The 24463-nt window shown below is 44.0% G+C and overlaps 1 long non-coding RNA gene across 3 annotated transcripts in view; it reads left to right on the top strand.

Moving 5' to 3' along the window:
- The window catches only part of LOC105029452, a 95529-nt gene that overhangs the window by 33335 nt on the left and 37731 nt on the right, over nt 1-24463 (top strand). For 2 of the 3 annotated variants that reach the window (XR_829489.2, XR_829488.2), the window contains exon 1: nt 1333-1756. The exons of the other annotated variant lie outside the window; for it this stretch is intronic. This is a non-coding gene — a long non-coding RNA (uncharacterized LOC105029452). Of the gene's footprint in view, nt 1-1332; nt 1757-24463 lie in introns of those variants that run through there. 3 annotated transcript variants of the gene reach the window in all.

Genomic DNA, 24463 nt, shown 5'->3' with positions numbered 1-24463 from the left:
TTATATATGTGCCACGATGTTCGCTCAGCTTCATCAACTGCTAATGGTGGTAGTTTGGTCAGTTATAGCAACGGAAATGAAGTACAGTTTTTAAGTTATGTGTTTAAAAGCTAAGCAGTCTGCTAAATGTGGTTCTAGGGAGGTTTAGGTTACAATATGTAAACACTCCAGGCAACTTTTAAACGTCTAAAACAAACTGATATGTATTTAGACTTTTGAAGTCCCAGTGTGGCTCTACCATGTTCTGATTTTCTAAACATACTCCCCTGAGGGGAATTAGTACGCAGGTAGAAAACATTCTAAAGCATTATTCAGCAGAAGAAATACCAAAACAACATGTATAGTTATAGGTAACCTTTTAGTTTAGAAGTGTACAGGGCCCAGCAGGCCCGGCCATGAAGCCCAGCTGGAGTAACCAGGCTGTGGCCTGTGGTTAGTTGGTCTCTGTCCTCCCCTGAAAATAGGTCTTTATCTTTCAGTTTATTTTTCAACCCCAGGTATGTTGCACTCTGTGGGTAGGATTCTTCTTGGAAGCAAACATTAGTATGCCCAAAACCAAATAGGGTTTTACGTGGAACAAAAAAAGGGTTAACTAAAATGTTCTGCTAAATAGGGACAGCCAAAGCACACTTTCAGGTTTTAGATTGTAGATAGCAAACATTTTTGTAGCAGGTCCTAACTCTCTCCTGCTTTTGCTTTCTCTCTGTTTATCTGCCTCTCAACCTCTCCCCTCTCTCTCTCTCTCTCTCTCTCTCTCTGTATATATATATATATATATATATATATATATATATATATATATATATATATATATATATATATATTTCTCATTCTTTTCTCTCTTTCTGTTTCTCTCTGTCTTTCTCTCTCTGTCCGTCTGTCCGTCTCTCTCTGTCTCTCTCTCTCTGTCTCTCGTTCTGTCTATCTCGCTCTCGCTCGCTCACTCATTCTGTCTCTCCTTCCCTCTCTGTGTCTCTCTCAGCTATAAAGTTTGGGAACTTGGAGGGAGAGGAAAGCTGAAATATGTTCCTGTGTACAAAACAAATATTGGGTGTGCTTGGAACAGGCCTCGTGCTGTGTTGCTGCAGCAGACGGGGGTGAGACGAGGGAGAGAGAGGGAGCTGTAATTGCCACATTAAGGGGAAGGAATTCAAAATAAAGTAAATCTGGCCTCCCCCCTCCGCCTACCCCCTCGGAGGCTTACAGTGAGCGTGCTCTGTCTTGTTATGAGGGAGTCAGTGAAATGGAGATTGGAGGGAGAGAGCCGGGGAGGGGAGGAGTGAGGTTGGGCTCCGGCGTGCTGGGGGTCCTAACCAGGCTGATCCAGTTCAGATTAGTTGGGGGAAAGGACAGCCTAGCGTGTGCCTGTGTGCGCCTGTGTGTGTGTGTGTGTGTGTGTGTGTATGTGTGCCTGCGTTCGCTCGCATGTTTGAATATATTTGCCTATACCCCGCTAAAGAATACCCACGAGCTTGTTTGTAATATTTCTTTTGAAGGCACCTAATCACTCCACGCCCCAGTCGCCACTCTTCACTGTTTGTCTTTAACGCATGCCTAACCCTGAACACAGGCTGCACCTCAACGTGTGTCTTTCTTCCTTTCGGCCTTTTCAATCACAACAGCTCGCTGAATCAACACTTTTGGCCAACCTGGAAACTGACGTTGAAGCTTTTCATCCTGTTTCTGTTTGCCAACGGCCTAGGGCTAGAGAACGAAGCGCGGTGGGATACACATCTATTTTCAGACCGATTTTCAGGTGAGGAGAGGGGCTGACTAACCACACGCCACTGGCTGGCTAACATAGTTGGTTCGTGTTCACTTTTAAACTAAAAGTGATGCACGGATCCTTTTAACCCAGAAACAGAGCCTGTGGAACTTTCTTGTCTAGAGAATGTTCCAAAGAACCTTATCACCATATTCTTAAATTTACCAAACTCCTACAGAACTGTATATTCTTGTGGTGGGAGTTAGTGGGTTAAAGGCTCCTTGGCGGGTTCCTACTGTATGTCATCCCGTGGTTTGGACTCTCTCTAGGACATATGTTGCAGTCTATTTTAATAATGTAATCATTCCTCACTTAGAACAACACTGTTAAAACGTTGTGGATGCCGGGTCAGGAATTCAGTGAGCAGGCCCTGTCACTGACCCTGTTACAGTGGAGAATAAACAAGGCTGGGGTAGAGAGTGCAATGGGAGCCCTATGGGGCTACCCCATGGAGTGTGCAGGGGTTTATACAGGAGACAGGGCATATTGGGCAGGTTCGGGAAGGCCTCTAGTAGCAGGGGTTTATACAGGAGACAGGGCATATTGGGCAGGTTCGGGAAGGCCTCTAGTAGCAGGGGTTTATTCAGGAGACAGGGCATATTGGGCAGGTTCGGGAAGGCCTCTAGTAGCAGGGGTTTATACAGGAGACAGGGCATATTGGGCAGGTTCGGGAAGGCCTCTAGAAGCAGGGGTTTATACAGGAGACAGGGCATATTGGGCAGGTTCGGGAAGGCCTCTAGTAGCAGGTGTTTATATAGGAGACAGGGCATATTGGGCAGGTTCGGGAAGGCCTCTAGTAGCAGGTGTTTATATAAGAGACAGGGCATATTGGGCAGGATCGGGAAGGCCTCTAGTAGCAGGTGTTTATACAGGAGACAGGGCATATTGGGCAGGTTCGGGAAGGCCTCTAGTAGCAGGGGTTTATACTGGAGACAGGGCATATTGGTAGTAGTATTAGGAGTTCTATTGTTAGTAAGAACAAAAGTAGTATCAGCAACAGTAAAAATAGTATTAGTAGCAGTACTAGCTCTAGAGTATTTATATAGTAGCAGTAGTAGCCTTAGTAGTAGTAGTTGTTGTTGTTGCCTTAATAATAATACTAGCCTTAGTAGTAATAGTAGTAGTAGCAGTGGTAATGTAATACAGTTGTAGTAGTAGTAATAGAAGTAGTAGCAGTGGTAATGTAATACAGTGGTAGTATTAGTGGTAGCAGTAGTAATGTAATACAATATTTGTTTTAATAGTAGTAGTAGCAGTGGTAATGTAATACAGTAGTAGTAGTAGCAGTGGTAATGTAATACAGTATTAGTAGTAATAGTAGTAGTAGTAGTAGCATTGATAATGTAATACAGTAGTAGTAATAGTAGTAGTAACAGTGATAATGTAATACAGTATTAGTAGTAATAGTAGTAGTAGTAGCATTGATAATGTAATACAGTAGTAGTAATAGTAGTAGTAACAGTGGTAATGTAATACAGTAGTAGTAGTAGTAGAAGTAGTAGTAGTAGTAGTGGTAATGTAATACAGTAGTAGTAGAAGTAGTAGTAGTAGTAGCAGTAGTAGCGGTGGTAATGTAATACAGTAGTGGTACTAGTAATAGTAGTAGTAGCAGTGGTAATGTAATACAGTAGTAGTAGTAACAGTAGTAGTGGCAGTGGTAATGTAATACAGTAGTCGTACTGGTAATAGTAGTAGCAGTGTTAATGTAATACAGTAGTAGTAGTAGTAGTAGTAGTAGTAGTAGTGGCAGGGCCGGCCTTGGCATAAGTGACATAAACAGCATAGGGCCCCCAACTGCCAGGGGGCCCCGGGCCACTAAGGGAAAAGGGGCCCCCAAAATCAAATGTTGCTTATGCCCCTCAAAAGCCTTGGGCTGGCACTGAGTTGTGGTGTTGAAGCAGCAGAAGCTGCCTTTTTCTAACTAATGTCTTTTTCAAGGCCCTCAAGTGTGAAGCCACCCGGATGACATACGGTTTATTGACCGTGCAGTGCAGTCTGTGACATCAGCTGTGTCTCAATGTCAGTCTTTCTACTCCATTCCTTGGCACCTTTCCCCCATGATGTCTATCAAGTGAGAGGACTACCTGGGAGTCTTTTGATTTCTTCAGAGAGGATACAAGGAAAATATGTCAGTTGACATACACACAGTAATTGAGACCATAGAAATAGAATGACTAGAACTGACATTCCAATTCAAGTCACTGACATCCTAATCAGTTAACTTATGACATGAGGTTAGAGGTTGCAGGCTTTTTTATTCATTCAATGGTTGAGACACCAACATAATTTTTTTCCGGTTTAACCTGGATACTGACATGTGAATCATCTATCTTCTGAGAGAGACTCCTAGGTCAACTCAAGGTCTCCATACTATAAGCAAGTGTCACATTGATTTGGGCTGTCAGGTATCAGGTTTTCAAAGTATTTAAGGTCCAGCGCAGCCAGAAAGTGAATTTTCCTATATTTGATATGCAGTATATACAGTCCTGTATTTCCAAGAATATGAATTAGGAATAATACTTCTGATTTGTATAAATTAGAACAATGCCTTTTTGTGCAAGGGACATATAAAACGATTGACAATTCAGCATGTTTCGGCAGGATTTCTTTTTTCATCTGCTTGGTGATATCACCACTAGATCAACAACAGATTTCCAAAACGTTTTGAAAATTGCAGGTAGTTTTCAGTTTTTACAAACTGTTGTCCCAGTCCTAGGCAGTCCTGGCAAAAGCCTTACTTGAGAAATTGTCCCTTGCTAAGATTCTATTTACATAGCTTTAACATATAAAAAAATATCTAAATTGGACTCTTCCTCAATTTGAAGGTAGGGTATCCAGTTCATTTCTCCTCCCCGACTATGGTATTTAAACATCATTTTCACATGATCGTTTGTTAGACAGAAGCGGTAGAGCTTGTTATTATGTCGCAACTATAGACACACATCTTACTTGACACATTTTGGTTTTTTATGCATTATCATGCGATATGAAAATCAATTGTTTGGTCTTCGGTGGTACTGAGATAAAAAGCTTTTACACATGCCCTAATAATAATGGCTTCCTATTGCCATGTGTCACCTAGGCTTTAGGGCCCGTTCCCTCTTTACGTACTGTATGCACACATGCGCCTCACGCTCGCACGCACGCACGCACGCACTCAGAAACACACACACGGTTGTTATCGGAGTTTAGTACCTCACTTCCTTACCTGTCAGTTAGTCTAGTCTGCTACCCGGTCATCAAGACATTGTGCAACACCTTGTTGACTGACTCCTTCAGTTCCTCATGAAAAAAAAAAGAAAAGAAAAACACACCCTTCCATCTCACTTTAAGGACCTCAGCTTGCCTATCACTTTAAACACCCTAGATTAGCTTCCTGGAAGAGAGAGAAAAAAAGACTATATGTATCCCTTTATTTTCCCCGCAACTTAATTATCAGCCTCCCTGGGTTTGAAAAAAAAACTTTTCCTGTGAGGAATGAGACGCACTGACCAGGTAGGTGTGCCAAATATAGCTCTATTCCTTATCTAGTGCCCTTCTTTTGACCAGGGCTCATTGGGAATCCATAAGGGCAGTGCTCAAAAGTGGGACACTTCGTAGGAACTAGGGTGCTGTTTGGGATTTCACCACTGACATACTTGTCACTGGACATGCCGCCGGGTCGGCAGGAACTGACAGTGTGATTGAATGGGAATGTCTTCAGCTGTATTCCCCGCTCTCATTAGGCATACAAACCCTGTGTTTCAGGGCGGTGACAGCTTGATTTAATGTGATTGGTTGCCCCATGAGCGTCCAATAATTCCCACCGAATCCCCAATTGGCTGCCCAGGGAACAGTGCGCTCTGTGTTGGCCGTGCGGACGGCGAGCAGTGGGCGGTTTGTGTCTGTGTGTGTGTGTATGGGTGTGTGTGTGTGTGTGTGTGTGTGTGTGCAACATCGTATGGATCGCCTTACGCCCAGAAGCAGGAAGTGAGAATTGGAGGGTTCCTGCGAACTCCTGCTACCGGGCCCCGCTCTTTCCTCCACCTCCTCTTTCTACTCCTGCTCCGCTACATGGACCTAATCCAAACCATGTGTGTTCACACCCGGTCGACATTCATACTGCCTGCCTGCATGCTTGTCTGCTCTGTTGTGGACTTGACACACTCACACACACACACACACACACACACAGCCATAACCTGGGATGAATTTCAGGATAGGTTTCTAAAATGTCAGGCCTTCCTGCCGTCATTGTGATTCGCGCCCCAGCCTGCAGACTGCCACACGTCCCACTGTAGTCCCCCGGGGAAGTACACCAAAAACTGGCAAGGTAATTCCAGTCTCCCGAGATGCTGCTGCACTCCATCTAAGGGGTTAAACCCGTGGCTTGTCTGATTGGGGAAGTACAGTAGCCCATCTCTTGGGGTGAACGGTTATTTCCTGTTTCACATAGTAGTTCTGGGCTAAGTCAAAGCGAATGCGGAGGAGAAACATTTAGTGGCCAATAAAGATACATTGTCCTTTATGTGTTTAAATAGTTTCAAAGTGCATGTTTTTGTTATCTATTGATTAAATGTTAGCATTTACCATAGTGTAAGAAAATATCCTTTCAACAACAGGATGTTCCCGCTAAGAAACAGCATCTCTAAACCAATTTTCGATGGTCTTTTGACTGACAACAAATGCGACTGGAAATGCTTTCTCAAGAGAGATACATCCAAATGTCGCAATAGTCCCCTCATGTTCCAGAAGCCCCACCACAATAGAATAGTTAAAGTTGTTTTAGTCTTCGTAAGCTCCAAGAAGTTTGAATTCGTGTTGGTCTTTTATGAGCTACAGAAAGTTATGTGTCTGTTTGTTGTTGGCTGCGAAGAGAAATACCACCCGGTAAAAATATCCAAATTGGCACGATTTGGGCCCAATGTGGGCGTTACATAGGCAGCCACATTGGACAATGCACCTTTGCTCATTGGCTCCTTGTTGGTTCTCTTAAGGCCAGTGTGTTCCAGCATCAGCTGTAATATCTGCTGGTTTATTTTGTTGACATCACACAAAACAACTGAAACTGGATCCAAGCCATTTTCTTTTAAAACAGTTTGGTGCAGGCTAGCCTGTGCTAAATTTGTTTGGTGTTGGCAGGTATGTCTTGGGCGTTTGTGAGGCTGTGTTGGGCTGATTATGACTGTCCTATTTTGGCCTGATATTGGCCAAGCCTGTGATGGGCTTTGTGTAGGCTGGCTCATGTTGGACTGATGTGAGCTAGCCTGTGTTGGACATGTGCAGGCTAGGCTGTGTTGGGCTTGTGCAAGCTAGGCTGTGTTGGGCTATTGTTGGGTGGTGTGGGCATGTTGTGGGCTGGCCCGTGTTGGGTTGGTAGTTGTTAGGTAGTGCCAACCTTGTTCACCAAATGCAAATGCCCAGATCGGGCCAAGGGTGTCATGTTTTCTGGCTAATCTCTCAACACCCTACATTTTAATTTATTTGTTCTTAAAGACGTACACGCAGTCCCACACACACCCACACAAAACACCCACACACCGCAGGACGTGGGGGGAAAAGGAAGGACCAGAAAGCGGGAAGAAGGAAAGGAGGGAGGGATGAAAGCCAGAGCTGCTGTGGAACAGGAGCTGTTGGCTGCCTCCATGCACTCTATTTCTCCTCCATACTACAACACAGGCCTCCGGCTTGCTGGCCGTCCCAGCCCCAGTTGTCAGCCCCCTCCAAACACCTCACCCCCTTAATAAGCACCTCTGATTAGAACTCATAAAACCCAGAAAAAACAGAAACATAAAAACACCATAAAAACACCCCATAGAATGTGCAGCCTGGGCCAGTTTTCCCTCTGATGCTCCAGCGAGGAATGGTGGCCCTCTTTATCTTTTATATCTACTGGGAAATAAGCTTTTTGTGACGTTTCCTTACACCTCATCTGTTTCTTTTCCAGAGCTCTCAGTGGTCTTGCGGTCGCAGACGTCATAGGTCCGATATTTCTGAGCTCCCAGTTTCGAATTCTTGGAAACTTCGAAATGTACACAAGCTGTCCCTTGGCATCGGGAACTGAACTGGAGATGCTTTTAGGTGAATGAATGCAAGCGATTGCGTTGGCTTTTACTTCCACGCATGTTGGGGTGGGGATGGATGGACGAGTCGGGTCATGATCTGCCGTGCGCTAAGAGTAGCATGTTGGCCTAGTAGGCAAGAGCTTTGGGCCGGTGAACGACAGGATGCTGGTTCTTATTCCTGAGCCGTCAAGTTGAGAGACCCTGTCGTGTCCCTTTGAAATGCAGCATGCCCTAATTGCTCCCAGGACGTAAATAAGAACTTGTTGTTAGCGTACTTGCTAACTAATGCGCACGAGCCAGGTGTATGTGTGGACGGTCGGCCAGCCGCCAGTCGTTTCTGGTCGGCCCGTTGATCACACAGCGCGGGGCCTACATTCTTGTTGTCACTCGCAGAACAGAACTCTGCAGCTTGTTGTCTGGCTTTGTTCTTCTTATTTCCACCCTCATGGGAAAGTCATCCGTCGACCTGTACTGCAGCGTATTGTACGGACACCTGCAGGCCAACATTACCTGGGGGGGGGGGGGGTTGAGGAAAGAGGAGAAAGGGGCATGTTGCGTTCGCTTGGCTTTTATCGAGGCACGTTGACTAATCGTCCAGGGATTAGGCTCTTAGACAAGGAGTCTTTCATCCTGACAGAACCGCAAGAAGACCAGATATGTTGTGGTGAATGGGTGGAGGGGAAAGTACAGCTGGCAAACTTTACCTGTGTTGTGTGCTTTGTTCACATCTCTCACACACACACACACACACACACACACACACAGACACACAGACACATCATTTCTCTCGGAAAGTTGTTCCAGCCATGCTAGCAGACAGCTCTGCATAGTTCTCACACCACACACTCGGCTTGTATTAGCCAATAGAACAGGAGTGGGGATATGGTAGTTCTAATAGATAATAGGAGCTCATACGGCCCATTTGTTGTGCCACGGCATGGAAGAGAACGAAAATACTTAATTGATTCCAAACAAAGGGTTCTTTGTAGGCTACAGTAGTGTTCACCTTGTGTCCTGTCTCCTCTTCTATTCTCTCTCTCGCTCTCTGTTTCTAAACGTATCTCTCTCTCACTCAATCTCCTTCTCTTTCTCTCTCTCTCTCTCTCTCTCTCTCTCTCTAACGCTCGCTCTTTCTCTTGCACCATCACCATGTCTCCAGGTCTTTCCCTTAATATCTTCATCCCTTTCTCTCTCTCTCTCGTGCTGACGCTGCGTTAGGTCTACCTCCTTGTGTGTTTCCGTATTTCACCCTGCTTCTGTAGGACAGACGGGGGCCTTTGACTGGGATTGAGTTTAACATACACTAAATGGTTTGTTAGTGGGTTTGGGAACGGGCCGTGCGCCTGTATATTGTTGTATGTAAATGAGGCGACGAGCTGGTGTCGAAGCTGCCTGGGCTGCGTGGCTCCACGTGAGCCTGATGTTACCCAGACTCCTCTTCTGCGCCCGTACTCCTGATGAGATCATTCTGAAGACACACACGGCCGACAGGCGTGTGTGGGATCAGTTAATTCCTAATTCCATTGTGGGCTCCGATGTGCACACATATCAGACCATATACCATGGGTTTGATGAAACCTAACTTGTAATTTGGTTGGAAACCAGTTCATAACAGCAATAAGGCGACTCAGTACGAACGCTGTGGGTCCTGTGAAGCCACACTCTGTGAGGCATCGTTCCTCAGAGCGAAACTCATCCGTCGTACAGTATTTCAGTATGGTTCTCACACCCTCGCCGTTTTGCACGTATCTAAATATGAACGAGGCCTGCTCGTAAGGCTGAAACTGTGTGCGTGTGTGTGTTTGCTTTCAACAGTGAGTTTTAGTCAGGCAACAAAACATGTCAATTTCTTTCTCTTATGAGCCATACTGTATGTAGGCGGGGGGGGGGGGGGCAGTTTGAGCCCATGTTTTAAGGTATCACTTCAAAGCCCAGTGTGCTTGTTAAAGAGCATTATATTAGCGGACTAAGTGAGGAGTGGTGGGGGGTGAGTTAATATGGAGCCTCATAACCTTACCTCCTCTTCTCAGCCTCAGACTGACGCCAAACACACCCCGCACTGGCTTTGTGCCGCAACGCTCAGCCCTGGTGCGCGTGGGCCTGTGTGTTCGTGCCTCTGTGTGCGTGTGTGTGTGTGTGTTCTGTATGTACCGAATGTGCGTCTGCTTGTGTGTTCTCCCACCGTCTGGGCACAATGAAAGTCAACCAAAAAGCAAACCAGAAAGGCCACCCAGGTCATTTGCTTGTAATAATCCTACCTCCATATGTGTCATTCATTATCAGTGTATCTGAATACCAAAGCACTGACTCTTATAACGTAACTACAAATACCTTTGTTGTGCTACTTAAGTTGGCACAATGTATATTTATTGAAAAGGTATGCGCTATGTTTGCCCAGGCCTTTGCTCACACCTGTGATACTGGATGGCTGAACATTTGATGTTGTCTTTATTTGACAGTTTCACTGTTTAGTCTGCTGTGATTTTCTGATTGGCTGGTGTCGCTGACCTATCGGTGAGCACTAATCCAGCCTCCCACCTCACCTACCTGGGCTCCGCTCAGCTCAGTGCTTTGTGTTCTCTAAGGCGGGCGTGTGTACATGGTAAGCCGTCGTTGAATGGGCACTTGTGCTGAGCAAGCACGGAGCGAAGTAACACGACAAAGGACGGGCGAACAAAGTCAAACACCAGTGTGACTTTTCGACTGCTCAAAAGCCGCAATAGGCCGATAGGTTGATCAACCGGTTAAATCTTTCCGGCTGTTTGCGTCTGTAGTTTTATGTTTCTCGATCATTGTGAGGGCAGCTTAAAACACCAGCCTGGTCGCTGTGTTAATGAGCGTGTCAATTTATCAGATTGACAAGAGCTTTTGAAAAGGTTGTGTCTACGTGATTGAGAGAGTGGGAAGGTGCGCGTGCATGCATGTGTGTGTATGTGTTTTTGTGCTCGTGGTGGACGTTCGTTTATGTACAGTATCTCACAAAAAGTGAGTACACCCCTCACATTTTTGTAAATATTTGATTATATCTTTTCATGTGACAACACTGAAGAAATGACACTTTGCTATAATGTAAAGTAGTGAGCTGATGGATGTTAGAGACATTGCGCTCCTCCACCTTCTGTTTGAGGATGCCCCACAGATGCTCAATAGGGTTTAGGTCTGGAGACATGCTTGGCCAGTCCATCACCTTTACCTTCAGCTTCTTTAGCAAGGCAGTGGTCATCTTGGAGGTGTGTTTGGGGTCGTTATCATGTTGAAATACTGCCCTGCGGCCCAGTCTCTGAAGGGAGGGGATCATGCTCTGCTTCAGTATGTCACAGTACATGTTGGTATTCATGGTTCCCTCAATGAACTGTAGCTCCCCAGTGCCGGCAGCACTCATGCAGCCCCAGACCATGACACTCCCACCACCATGCTTGACTGTAGGCAAGACACACTTGTCTTTGTACTCCTCACCTGGTTGCCACAACACACACTTGAAACCATCTGAACCAAATAAGTTTGTCGTCTCATCAGATCACAGGACATGGTTCCAGTAATCCATGTCCCTAGTCTGCTTGTCTTCAGCAAACTGTTTGCTGGCTTTCTTGTGCCTCATCTTTAGAAGAGGCTTCCTTCTGGGACGACAGCCATGCAGACTAATTTGATGCAGTGTGCAGCGTATGGTCTGAGCACTGACAGGCTGACCCCCCACCCCTTCAACCTCTTCAGCAATGCTGGCAGCATTCGCACTAAAGTTCTTTGGTCGACCATGCCGAGGCCTGTTCTATTAAACCGCTGTATGGTCTTGGCCACCGTGCTGCAGCTCAGTTTCAGGGTCTTGGAAATCTTTTTATAGCCTAGGAAATCGATATTACCAAATTTAACACACCTGTTCCCCATTCACACCTGAGACCTTGTAACACTAACGAGTCACATGACACCAGGGAGGGAAAATGGCTAATTGGGCCCAATTTGGACATTTTCACTTAGGGGTGTACTCACTTTTGTTGCCAGCGGTTTAGAAATGAATGGCTGTGTGTTGAGTTATTTTGAGGGGACAGCAAATGTACACTGTTATACAAGCTGTACACTCACTACTTTACATTGTAGCCAAGTGTCATTTCTTCAGTGTTGTCACATGAAAAGATATAATCAAATATTTGCAAAAATGTGAGTGGTGGACTCACTTTTGTGAGATGCTGTATGTGCGTGTGTGGTTACTTTTGTTTGTTGCTGGCTTCTGCTCAGGTGCGTTACATGCCGTGTTTGTTCAGTTCTCGGGCACCTTTGCTCCAAGGAACACTTCTGTGCTCTACAAACCTGGCACGAGCAAACATGAGAGAGAAGTTAAACTCCCACAGTGATGTCTATTTTCTTGATTGAACCAGGATCCAATCCAAACCTCAATGCATTGTAGTTTCGAGTGGTTGGTTCCTTACATTGGTTAAAATGGCCGCTTTCACTTCTCAGTTCCCATTGGCATGTGGCTGTTAACTGGATGGCGTCCAACCGCACAGGTCCAATCATTCACAGATCAGGGCTTCATTATGCAGTAAACAAAAGAAAACACAGGTTTCACCTGAACTACCTGAAGCGTTGATATTCGTTAAACGTTACATCACCGTTGGCCACAGTGTGCGTTGATGAACATGACTCTGGACTGAGGGATTCCTCCACCAACAGTAATAAACACAACCCTACATAAAAGATCCTTCCATCTGCATGCTATGTACTCCTCATTGTTATCAATATCATTCATTAATCAGTAATGCGTTTCCAGGTCTAGTATGACCGGTTCAGAGCGGTTCCTCCATTTTAATTGTTTGGCTTTCCAATGCATTGTTACTGTTCTTCTAGAATACTTTTAAATAAAAGTAGATACAGTGGATTTTTCCCCCACAGTGAGATCTCATCTTGTAGTTATCAGGTCTGCAAAATATTCTGTAAGCCTGTTGACCTGTTTTTTTCACATAATCCTACCTGAACATATTACATTCATTTAATGGCCGGGTCTACTGTTCCGAAGGGAAAACATAATGGCGTTCAGCAAACGGTCAAGTCTGTACACTTTTCCCAGACTTCTCCTCGGGATTCACATATTTGTCGTCGACTTAAACTGGCACGTCCGAATCAAGTAACCAATACCGAGCCATTGGCTGACCTGAATCAAGGCCGTACGTGCCTGTTCAGGGCTACAATAAGCATTCTAGGTTTGCTGTTCGGTACTCTGCTGCAGGGTTTTATGTAGGATGACGGAGCGGCCTGCCCGGTCCTGCCGGTGTGCCCTCTCGCTCCGTCTACTGCTTCACTCTCCTGGAATGGTGAATACCAACAAAGGAAATACATTAAATAGCACTAAAGCTGTTTGCGGTTGAGGAGGGAGAAAAGTGAGACATACCTTGAGAGAAGGAAATGAATAGGGGTATGGGAGTAGGATTGTGTTTGTGTGCGTGTTTTTTGGTGTTCATGTCTCTATGTGTGTGTGTGTGTGTGTGTGTGCGTAGGAGCGGGCTGGGATCGGTGTGTTTAGCCCTCCAGGTGTGTGTGCCGGTGGCTGTCGAGGCTTGTGGGGGCTCACAGCGGAGGTGGCAACGTGACAGGGCCTAATGATAGGCTGTGGTGGGTGAGGACATGAGTGTGTCTGTGTCTGTGTGTCTGTGTGTCTGTGTGTGTGTGTCTGTGTGTGTGTGTTCACCTGCGAGTGTGTGTTGGCCCGGCCCCTGTCAGTGCAGACACACAAAACAAATCTCACATGCAAACACGCACACAGTCGCTAACACACAAACACACACACATACACACACACACACACACACACACTCACCCACATACACAACAATGCACCATATATCTGACAGCACATCCCACACAGTACAGTCAATCAGAGAGTTCAGGATGACTGTATACTTGCCAAGAAAGGAGGGGTGAGAACCGTAGTCCTGCGGTCAAGACTCTTCTCTCCTCAACTCCCAAGGACTGGGTTCAACTCTAAACCGAACTAGGGGCCTGTTCACTGAGTTAGACCATTAAAAAAAAGGTGTGTCATTCTGTGAATGGGAAAACAAGGCTCCTGGTCTGGGATTTTTAACCTCCTATCAAATGTGTTAGTGATTCCGATTTGGACCTGATCATTAACAGAATTGGACCTGTTAATGATTATTCTGGGAATTTGGAAACGCTGACAAGGCTGACCACGCCCCAGCGACAACAAATGTCTTTAGTCTTATTTCGGGACAAAATATGATGTTGGTTCTCTGATTATCTCAACTTAATCATGGCTCGACGATTTAGAAAGAATTAGATTTATTCTGAGGGATAAGTTATCTACATTTGTTTACATCTGGCAGTCTCTCTGCTATGTGAAAAATGTGACACTGTAACTGAATAAATTCTACACTGAAATTGAATGTTTTGGTTTTGCCGGACCACGTAAGCGGAGCCGGCTAAGAAGAGTGAATGTCTCTAACTGAGTGACTGACTGACTACCCCTTGTTAAATAATGTAGAGGTTGTATCTCTTTGCAGGTGAGGCGAAGTATGCATTGTGAGTTATTCTGTATTGACAAAAACTTGGCTGAAACCTGAAATTGTATACGATTGTATTGCGACTGTTTCTGCCATGGAAAAGTTCATCTTCAGTCTCGTTAGCAATTTCTCAATTCTTATGATTATTCCTAAAAAGATACCAGTATTGCTCATAGACGCTATTTCTGGTGGAGGTAAACTTAATAAGAAATAGTCAGTTTAACACAAGGCTCAATAGTGTTTAGCCACAGGTGAAATGCGTAATGCCCTGGCATTATGGTTAAAGTTAATGCCTCTCACATGGAGGGCTCAAGTTCAAATCTATTGTGAACAACGACATTTATTTATTTTATTTCCACAATTTTCGCATTGTTTCACTTGATGAAAAGATTAGTTATTGTCACCTTTCTTGATAGTTATTGTATCAATGTAATTCACAAATGAAAGATAAAAGTATGTTGTTATGCCATGAAAGAAAAAAATAGGTTCTTATGCCATGAAATGAAATAGCTTTGGCAGGCTCGCTAGCAATTGCTCAATTCCTATGACTATTCCAGTAAGTTAGTAGATACTGGTAAAGCCTATTACTGGCTAAACAGCCTGTGGCAAAAGCTAACAGTTCATAGACGCTATTTCAAATTTATTTTCAATCAATTGACATCAGCTGATGTAACAAAGTGTTTTTACAAAACACCTGGTCTTAAACCCCAAGGAGCAGTAGTGTTGAATTTCAGTGGCTAGGAAAAACTCCCTAAGAATGCCAAAATGTAGGAAGAAACCTAGAGAGGACACAGGTTCAGAGGGGTGACAAGTCCTCTTCTGGCTGTGCCAGGTGAACATATTAAGATTACAATTGTAATAATTAATAAATCCATGTGGGCTGAGTCTAGAGTCTATTTAAACTTAGTCTATTTAAACATTTCACAACTTCAAATATGGACAAGACCATACAACAGTTTATTTGTTACTCACCAAAAAAAAAGTCACTTTTCATAAGTTCATATTTAGAAATGGTAAGAAGCACATTTCCATTTTTCTAAATTTTGTTTTGTCTGTCCCACATTGAAATATTCTTAATTGGAATATTTGTAACAGAAAGGTAAAAACAAAATGTCTTGTTCGATCAAATCCTCCAAGTCAAGTTTCTCCATATTAGTGCCTAATGAACATAGCCCAAGAGCTTGTTCGCTAAACTTAATTTCCATCTTTGACCTTTCTGACCCTCAGAGTCTTTCACCCCAGTCAAGTTCAGGTGTTACGATGACCTTGTCTTAAGAGGGTTTAACCTCACCCTTACGCCGATTATTACTGGTTCAACAAAGTTGTAAATCGACGTTCGTTTTCTATTCACATTTGACACCTTTCTCTATTCAAACGTGTTAATCGGCACTTCCCATAAACTTCGGATGTAATGCTAATCTCTTTACGCTTTTGAGCTCATCACATTGCGATGTGAAAAGCAATGATTTGTAAAGACAGACAGACAGTGACACACACACACACACACACACACTAATAATGGTCGCGCTACAACAATGGATATTATTGTTGTGGCTTTCCAGGAGGCTTAAATGCTTCAGTCACAGGGAAGAAGCACTGTGCGTGTGGTGAGCACCGGTCTCCTCTACACAATAAAGGTCTGAGAAGAACCATTTTCCAGTGGTGGGGCGTTCCACAGTGGGCTCACCACGTCGGCCGCATCCGCCCGTCCTGTTTCCTCCTTCCCCTGTACCCTGAGGTGCTCCGAACCACAGAGAACACAGGCACACAGAGAACACAGGCCAGCCATTGTCTTGGCTCTCAGACGCTCCACAGTTGAGTGACATATCAAACCCGATTATGAATATCTCAGTGTCTGTGTGTGTCTGCGCGTCTTCCGCCTTCGCTGTCCACCGGACCGCTCTACAGACTCCGATTAGCTTCCGAGGTGTCTGCAGTAAGTCGCCTCTTTAAGTCACGTGTGAAAAGCCTTGGAGTGCTGTTCTCAATCGGCGTGTGAACCACGCACAGGTGGCTTTGCCCCAGACACCGGGCCATGTTTTTCTGTACCACAGCTCAGTAGCTTTTGTCACGGAGGATTGCTGGGTGTTTTCATGTGCTTCTTGAGGTCTCCCCGTGACAGTGTTTTTCAAAATAGAATGTGTATCGGTGTCTGGGGTCACGTTGTGTTCAAAGAAGAGGACAGTTGTGTCACTCCCCTGCTGTTTTGGAGCTTAGCGATTCCAACGAGGGTTGAAAGCCATCCCACTGTTGAGAAAGCGTCTGACTCTGGACGACATTGTCTTTGTCTGTCTTACTGTACGACGTTCACCCCACTCCCCCACTCGCTCCATCTCCCGACATTGGCAGCGCCAAGGCAGAGGCGGGTGCCTCTCGGTGTGAACCTTCAGAATTCAGATCGCGGCCTTAATACATCTGAAGAGATATGAAAGCACCGGTCTAGTTATCGTTTCTTTTTAGGCTTCTGTTAATTTCTGTTGAACACTGAGACACTCACATACTCAACGGCGAGCCCTGGGGCAACGGCAATGTTTGAACTGTGCTGGAGATTTCAGTTTTTTTTTTCCTAGGTCCCGGAACAATACTTTAGTTAGCGGTGCATTCCTGATTATTGACACACACCGGCTGAGGGGCGGATAAGAGAGAGGCTCCTCGCTGCAGTGCCTTCTGGTTCGTCTGCTCTGCTTGTGAGCAATACCTGGGGATGGTCGCTGTGGCAACGTGGCACAACAACCCGCGGTGATGCAATGGGTTTCGCCACCGACCGGTTCGACGGAAAGTTTTAGTCGGCGTGGTGCTCCTTGACAGCCTCCTGAGGAGTTTTAAGAATGGGCAAAACCAAATAGTAGCTAAAAGTAGAATGGCTACAACGCCTCTGATTGTCTGTCTCCATTAGTCCATCAGCCAATTAATCGCATATTCATAAATCCCTTTTTGTGGTAATTTTGCTTTCGAACAGCGACGTGCTAGGTTGCGTTCTGAGGGATGAGTAGTAGTAGTTCTATCCCGACAGGCTTGATTGCATGCCTCCGGCCTGCCCACATGTGACCCACTGTGGCGAAGATGGCCAGATAGCTGGAACTGAGGGAGCATTGTGAGAGACGAACGGCCAGACTGAGGATCTGCCGAGGAACCTGCTCATGAATCTTATCGGGCGGGAGACCACAGGTCATTATCAACCGTGGAAGGGCTGCCGCTGACATCATGTCCCATTTGGGACTAACCCACCCTGTGTTCATTTTTAACCCTGTGAAGCCTACCTTTTTAACCCTGTGTTGCCGTCTTCGCTTCTACTAGCACTGTTGTTTCGCCACGCTACCATTCTCCTCTTCATGTTTGTCATCCGCTTCTTTCTCCTCTTCCCGCTCCCCTTTTCCTCCTCCTCCTTACTCACATCGGCCAATGTGTGGGTCAGGAGGGATGGAGAATAGATAGCCTCCTGTAGAGAGAGAAAGAGAGCTTGTGAGAAAACACAATCAGTAGGCTTGGGACAGGACTGCTGTTGGCTCAGTCCACGTAGGGTTGAGGATGATTCCCACTGTAAATGTCACTGTGTATTGATTTGCATCATCGGAATCATATTGTAGAGTAATTATCTTTTGCAGGATACAATTGCCTTCAATGCTCTTCGAAATATACACAGTGACTAAGACTACGCATATGTCTCAACCGCCACTAATAATTTTTCAATTAGCATCAGCTCGGTCCCGCCCCTCCACCGTTATTGGTGGGATGGTGACAGGTTTCAGTGGGTTTTTTGGCATGACAAAAATGATATTTGTTGTTTTTTTTTATCTAAAGAGCATTCCTGAACTAAGTTTGGTCTTGGCAAACGCCTAGGTCATATTTCTGTTGGGAAACACCCCTGTTTTGATTGACTGCTGTAATTATAAAGTGCAGTTGCATTCCGGTCAGAACAGCAATGTGTCATCCACTTTGAGAGGATATTATAATAATAATAATAATAATGGAAATAATTAATGCAGCTTCTATAGCGCTTTTCATTACAAAAACAGATCTAAAAGTGCTTGCATTTAAAAAAAGAAATGTGCATGAAAACATTTAGAGATCTACAGGACATTGAGTGTCTCTGGACTACTTTAAGACATGTTCAGTTAGTGTGGAAAGTGAACGAGTTGTTTTATGCCTCCAAAAGATGGAGCAACGGTCCAGAAGGATCCACATGGGTTAGAGGAGGGAGGGGTTCGTCAGAAGGGGGAGATTAACAGGTCGTTCAGGGGCAGGCGGGCAGCACAGTTCACTCCCCATTTAAGGCGTCTCACTTTATTCTCTGCATCTGGTGACTCTTTTATATAAGAGATAAAGTTAATTGATTTGTTCCCACTCAGTGATGACAGACTTGCAGGAATTCTCAGACTGAATTAATATTGGACACCTACTATAGCAGTGTTTCATTTCACTGTCCATTGGTGTTCCTCATGGAATAGGAGATCTTGGGTTAAACAGCCAAATACATACAGTGGTGTAGCTATGCAGTTGAAATCAAAACAGCTCACAAGTAGCTTAAGCTTGCTAGAATTGTTCACTATGTCACTCAGAGCTCAGGCAGACAGAAGGCAAATAGCAAACATGACTCTGTCTACACTCATTTAATGAAAACCAAATGTGGAATTAAAAGATTCAAACAAAACAACAAACAGAAATATTGAACGTTTTCAAAATGTACAGAGACGCTTTGCCTTGGCTGACCCATGGCACCATGGGAACTAAATAACTATATTTTAATTAATTTCCCGTAATTCTTTTTTGTAGTATAAACCTGTGTGTACCAATAGGACATCTTGAATATAGGATAAGGGCAACATTTGAGGCCTACTACCCCCCAAGCCCTCCAACATTAGGCTGTTGCATTCCAGTGCTGTAGCCTGTTAACAGAGGACTCAAAATTAGTCACCACAGAAATGGGATAAAATAAAGAGACATATTCGGTGAAGGATAAATATGGCATCATTCCTGTTAGTAGTTTTCAGAAGGTTCTGTCTGTGGGGATCATGTTTTCCAAGTGTTTATATTCTACACACAGTCTCCGCTATCCAAGAGAACACAGCGTTGTATGTGAGACTGACAGAACCTATTATAGTAACATACAATAATGAGAGACAAAAACATCACAGCATCCATAATAACACTTTACTGGTAAAACATCTGTACGGCATCAGTCTAATTGATGCTACACAGGTCCGGCAGTTAGAATTTCCCTGAACAACGCTGGCTGTTCTACTTATGGCTATCGTGGGTTGCACCTCCATCGCACATATTTATGTTAGCTAGAATGTTCAGTTGAACATCGACCTAAAACGACCCAGTTGTGACAAAATGTGCAGCCTGTGAATACATTATATCACCGTCAAGAGTCAATCAAGTTCTATCGTCTTGCTAGCTGTTTTCTATGCTAACATTGTATTTGTTGCCTTGTATGTTTTCCACAGCCTTTGCCACATTGTCTTGATGAGTATATTTTTATAACATGCTATGAACACATATTCTATATTTTGGGGTTGATTCTAAAGCCCTGAATGAGTATGTTTTTTTTTAAGGAATATATTGAATTGAACAAATGTTATGGTGAAAGTAACCACGTATGTCATTACGTCCATTTACCTAGTGTATCTCCAACACTTGTTCAGTGTATCTCCAACACTTGTTTAGTGTATCTCCAACACTTGTTTAGTGTATCTCCAACACTTGTTCAGTGTATCTCCAACACTTGTTTAGTGTATCTCCAACACTTGTTTAGTGTATCTCCAACACTTGTTCAGTGTATCTCCAACACTTCTTTAGTGTATCTCCAACACTTGTTTAGTGTATCTCCAACATTTGTTCAGTGTATCTCCAACACTTGTTTAGTGTATCTCCAACACTTGTTTAGTGTATCTCCAACACCTCTTTAGTGTATCTCCAACACTTGTTTAGTGTATCTCCAACACTTGTTTAGTGTATCTCCAACACTTGTTTAGTGTATCTCCAACACTTGTTCAGTGTATCTCCAACACTTCTTTAGTGTATCTCCAACACTTGTTTAGTGTATCTCCAACATTTGTTCAGTGTATCTCCAACACTTGTTTAGTGTATCTCCAACACTTGTTTAGTGTATCTCCAACACCTCTTTAGTGTATCTCCAACACTTGTTTAGTGTATCTCCAACACTTGTTTAGTGTATCTCCAACACCTCTTTAGTGTATCTCCAACACTTGTTTAGTGTATCTCCAACACCTCTTTAGTGTATCTCCAACACTTGTTTAGTGTATCTCCAACACTTGTTTAGTGTATCTCCAACACCTCTTTAGTGTATCTCCAACACTTGTTTAGTGTATCTCCAACACTTGTTTAGTGTATCTCCAACACTTGTTTAGTGTATCTCCAACACTTGTTTAGTGTATCTCCAACACTTGTTTAGTGTATCTCCAACACTTGTTTAGTGTATCTCCAACATTTGTTCAGTGTATCTCCAACACTTGTTTAGTGTATCTCCAACACTTGTTTAGTGTATCTCCAACACCTCTTTAGTGTATCTCCAACACTTGTTTAGTGTATCTCCAACACTTGTTTAGTGTATCTCCAACACCTCTTTAGTGTATCTCCAACACTTGTTTAGTGTATCTCCAACACCTCTTTAGTGTATCTCCAACACTTGTTTAGTGTATCTCCAACACTTGTTTAGTGTATCTCCAACACCTCTTTAGTGTATCTCCAACACTTGTTTAGTGTATCTCCAACACCTCTTTAGTGTATCTCCAACACTTGTTTAGTGTATCTCCAACACTTGTTTAGTGTATCTCAGCAGTAAACAGAAGGTTCTTTGAGCAAATATAGGTAATGTATTGAGTCTAGAATAAAATATATATTTGATGGTAAAAGTAATAATTTCTTGTTTGTCTATTACATACTCATGTAAACAAACAAAAATAAACATGGTATTTACCTACCTGCCTCTAAGAAAGGGAAGGACAAATCTTTTGGCTCAGGGTCACATCAAGATTTTGAAATAACAACCCCATTTCCAAAAAAGTTGGGACATTGCGTAAAATGGAAACAGAATGCGATGATGTGCAGAACATTTAAACCTGGTATTCAATAGAAAATACTACAAATACAACATATCAAATGTGGAAACCGAGAAATGTTATTGTTTCTTGAAAAATATATGCCCACTTTGAATTTTATGCCAGCAATACATTTAAGAAAATGCTGGGACAGGTGCACCAAAACACTGGAAAAGTGTAATGATGAAAAAAAATCTGGTGGAACTTCTCACAACTAATTAGGTTAATTGGCAACTGATCATTAACAGGATTGGGTATAAAAAGAGCATCCCAGAGAGGATGAGTCCTTTTGCTCAGGCAAAAGATGTTGATGATTAGGCATTTGACCAAGTACATATTACCTTTTGTTTAGTTAGTTCTTCTACACGACTCGTTATGGATCAGTGGAGCTATTTCACTTAGGGCGGGACATGATTTGACTTGGAACAAAAAACAAACACAAACACACACCAGCCAAAATAGCTACGGTATAAATGATGACCCAGTGAAAATATGGAGTCAAATGTATTTGATTGTATGTATAGTGGATGTGTAATAGCTTGTGAACAGTTGCGGCTGAATGAACTGTACCTACATGAACATGATGATTCACCTTGTGTCCCCAACTTACGCAGTCGGAGCACTACATCCTCTTTTTGCTCCCTTTCTGGCTCTGGGTACCCTCAGACATGGGTCTTGGGGCATCGGTGGTAGGGGGCTTGATGGGAGGGGGGCAGTGAATGCAGGGATCGAGACGGACCTTCCTCCTGAGCCGACTTGATCAGCTTGGGTTCTGTGGCACGTCAGTTCTCCACAGTTAGGGCCGTGGACCCCAGCATGCGTCGGCATTTTGAAGATGGGCCGGGGAGCTCCCTGAGGGCCTCATCCACAAACTGGGCCCACATTTTGGAGTCATTATCTGTTTCTTATATGATAAATATTGCAATTCACCATTTGGTTATAATGTCACTTACATGCACACATACTGTATCTTGCACACAAAATGTACGTTACAATTCTTTCATTGGGATGATACGAGGAGTTGTGTGGTTCTTACTATCCAAAATAAATTGCTTTAGTTTGACTTTCAGGTCCCTAAGACTTTGCACAGTACCGTACACTATAAACATACTGTAATATTATTGAAATTGGTCAAAAGAAATCCATTCAATTGTAATAGCATTGCGGATATGAAACCATTTCCTCTGTTATATCTGCCAGACAAGAATTTCCAATTGAAATTGTTATTATAAGCAATTTACTCAGTCAAACGGCTCCCAAAGCCTTACTGTACTAAGCCTTGGCCAACAAGATGAACAGATATCACCTCTTACTTTGTAATTCAACACATGCTCAGCTTCACATTCAATGCATCTTAGATGTGGCTGTAGCACTCCGGGAAATAAATCTTTATCTTGAACCACAATGTTGGTAATGAGTTGTGATAATGATGTTAACTAGGGCAGCCTAGTGATCTTAGCACACCTTGTTGTGTGTTATCACCACTCATTACCAACATTGTGGTGTTATCACTGATGTGATGTATTTGTCAGTCTACACATTTGTATGTGTGTAGAAGCAGCGTGACATTGTGGTACTCTCGTGTCATTGGACATTTTCATTTTATGACTGACCTTAAGGCATTTCCATAGAAAAAATTTAAAACAATCAATCAAGTTGACACTGAACAACCAAGGCCACTACAGAAACAATGCATGCAAAGTTAAACAAACCACGGCCTTTTACACTTCGCTGTAATTGATTTGTGGTTTCAGCATCATTCGGAGTCTCTGCGTCAATCTTGTCGTTGAGAGTTTACGGGAGGGACCCGATCATCCGCCATTCTGACATTCTTCTGCTCTTGTCTGGTGACCTAACGTTGGATGTGAGGTGACGGTTGGTGCAGAGAGAGGGTCTCCCCACCCCACAAACACCCCCCGCCCCCCACTGCCTTACCAGCCCAAACCTCTCTGAAAGCGAGAGTGGTAGCAGGCGTACTAAGAAACAGGGAAGGTGCGGTCGTCTGGGTCTGTTGTGTACTGCAGCGACAGCCTTTGGTTCCTCCTTCGAGAATTTGGTCCGTCGTGGTGACCCAACTGCTTCCAACCGTCCTTCCTCCTCTGCCCCCAGCCCCCCCCCCCCCCCCATCGGGCCATCTGTCCTCCAGGCTGCTGGAGGTCCGGGGCCGTTTCTCAATACCTACTTCTCAAAACCCATTGGATCAGAAAACCAGAAGTCCCTCCTCCCTTGCATTCTCCTCCAATGGGTTATTTGTAGGAGGCTGGGAGAAAGGAGGTAACAGGATGGATAAAAAAAAAAAAAGAAGGCCAACAACAAGGAAATTGTGTGGCACGAGCATGAGACCTAGCTAATGGGAAACCATTTGAACTGGATCGTTGCTAGTAAAAGGAACAGAGAATGAGATGGACAGCAGTCAGAAGATGGGTGTGTCATTTTCTGTTAGTGAGAGACATTAAGGTCATGTCAGGACTCGGTTCCTCACACACCGATGAGAGATCCATTGATAAAAATAGATCAACAAACAAATCTAAGTCAGGAAAACACATTTACGAGATGTGAGAGAGAGCTCAAATAGCTGAGATGTCAAGATTACTTAAGCGTGGCTTTGTCATCGGTGACCCATAGGTCTCTGGTCAAAAGCAGGTTCCCACCCTATAAGCACTGCAACCTGGAGGGAAACTTATCTTCCTCAGAAATTTTGAATGGCAGCGTCTGTTTGTTTGGTTGTCCGGCTTATTAGGCTGTCGTTGACTAGCACAGTCGACGATGGCATGCTCTGCACAATTACATTGGCTGGCATTTTGTCACTGTCGAATTATCGCCTGTTTGCTTAGCTGGCATGTTTTCTCTGGACTGTAGAGCATGGCTCACACTCACAGGGCTTTGCCTTTAATACAGCCAACACAGATTCTGGCAGTTTACAACATGTTCAAGAGCTAGGCCATAGATGTCAGTGCTTTGTCTCCAGATGCCCATGGGCATTTTTCTCTCTTTATTATTATTACATTGAGATTTGTTCTGCCCCTCATCAGCAACAAGTTGACAAGTTCGGCAAAGTTTTTTGGTGGAAATCTATGAGGAACT

The sequence above is a fragment of the Esox lucius genome, chromosome 11 (genome assembly GCF_011004845.1).
Source record: "Esox lucius isolate fEsoLuc1 chromosome 11, fEsoLuc1.pri, whole genome shotgun sequence".
Lineage (NCBI taxonomy): Eukaryota > Metazoa > Chordata > Actinopteri > Esociformes > Esocidae > Esox > Esox lucius.
The sequence above is the reverse complement of the archived record's forward strand: the minus strand, read 5'-3'. Positions and strand labels throughout refer to the sequence as shown.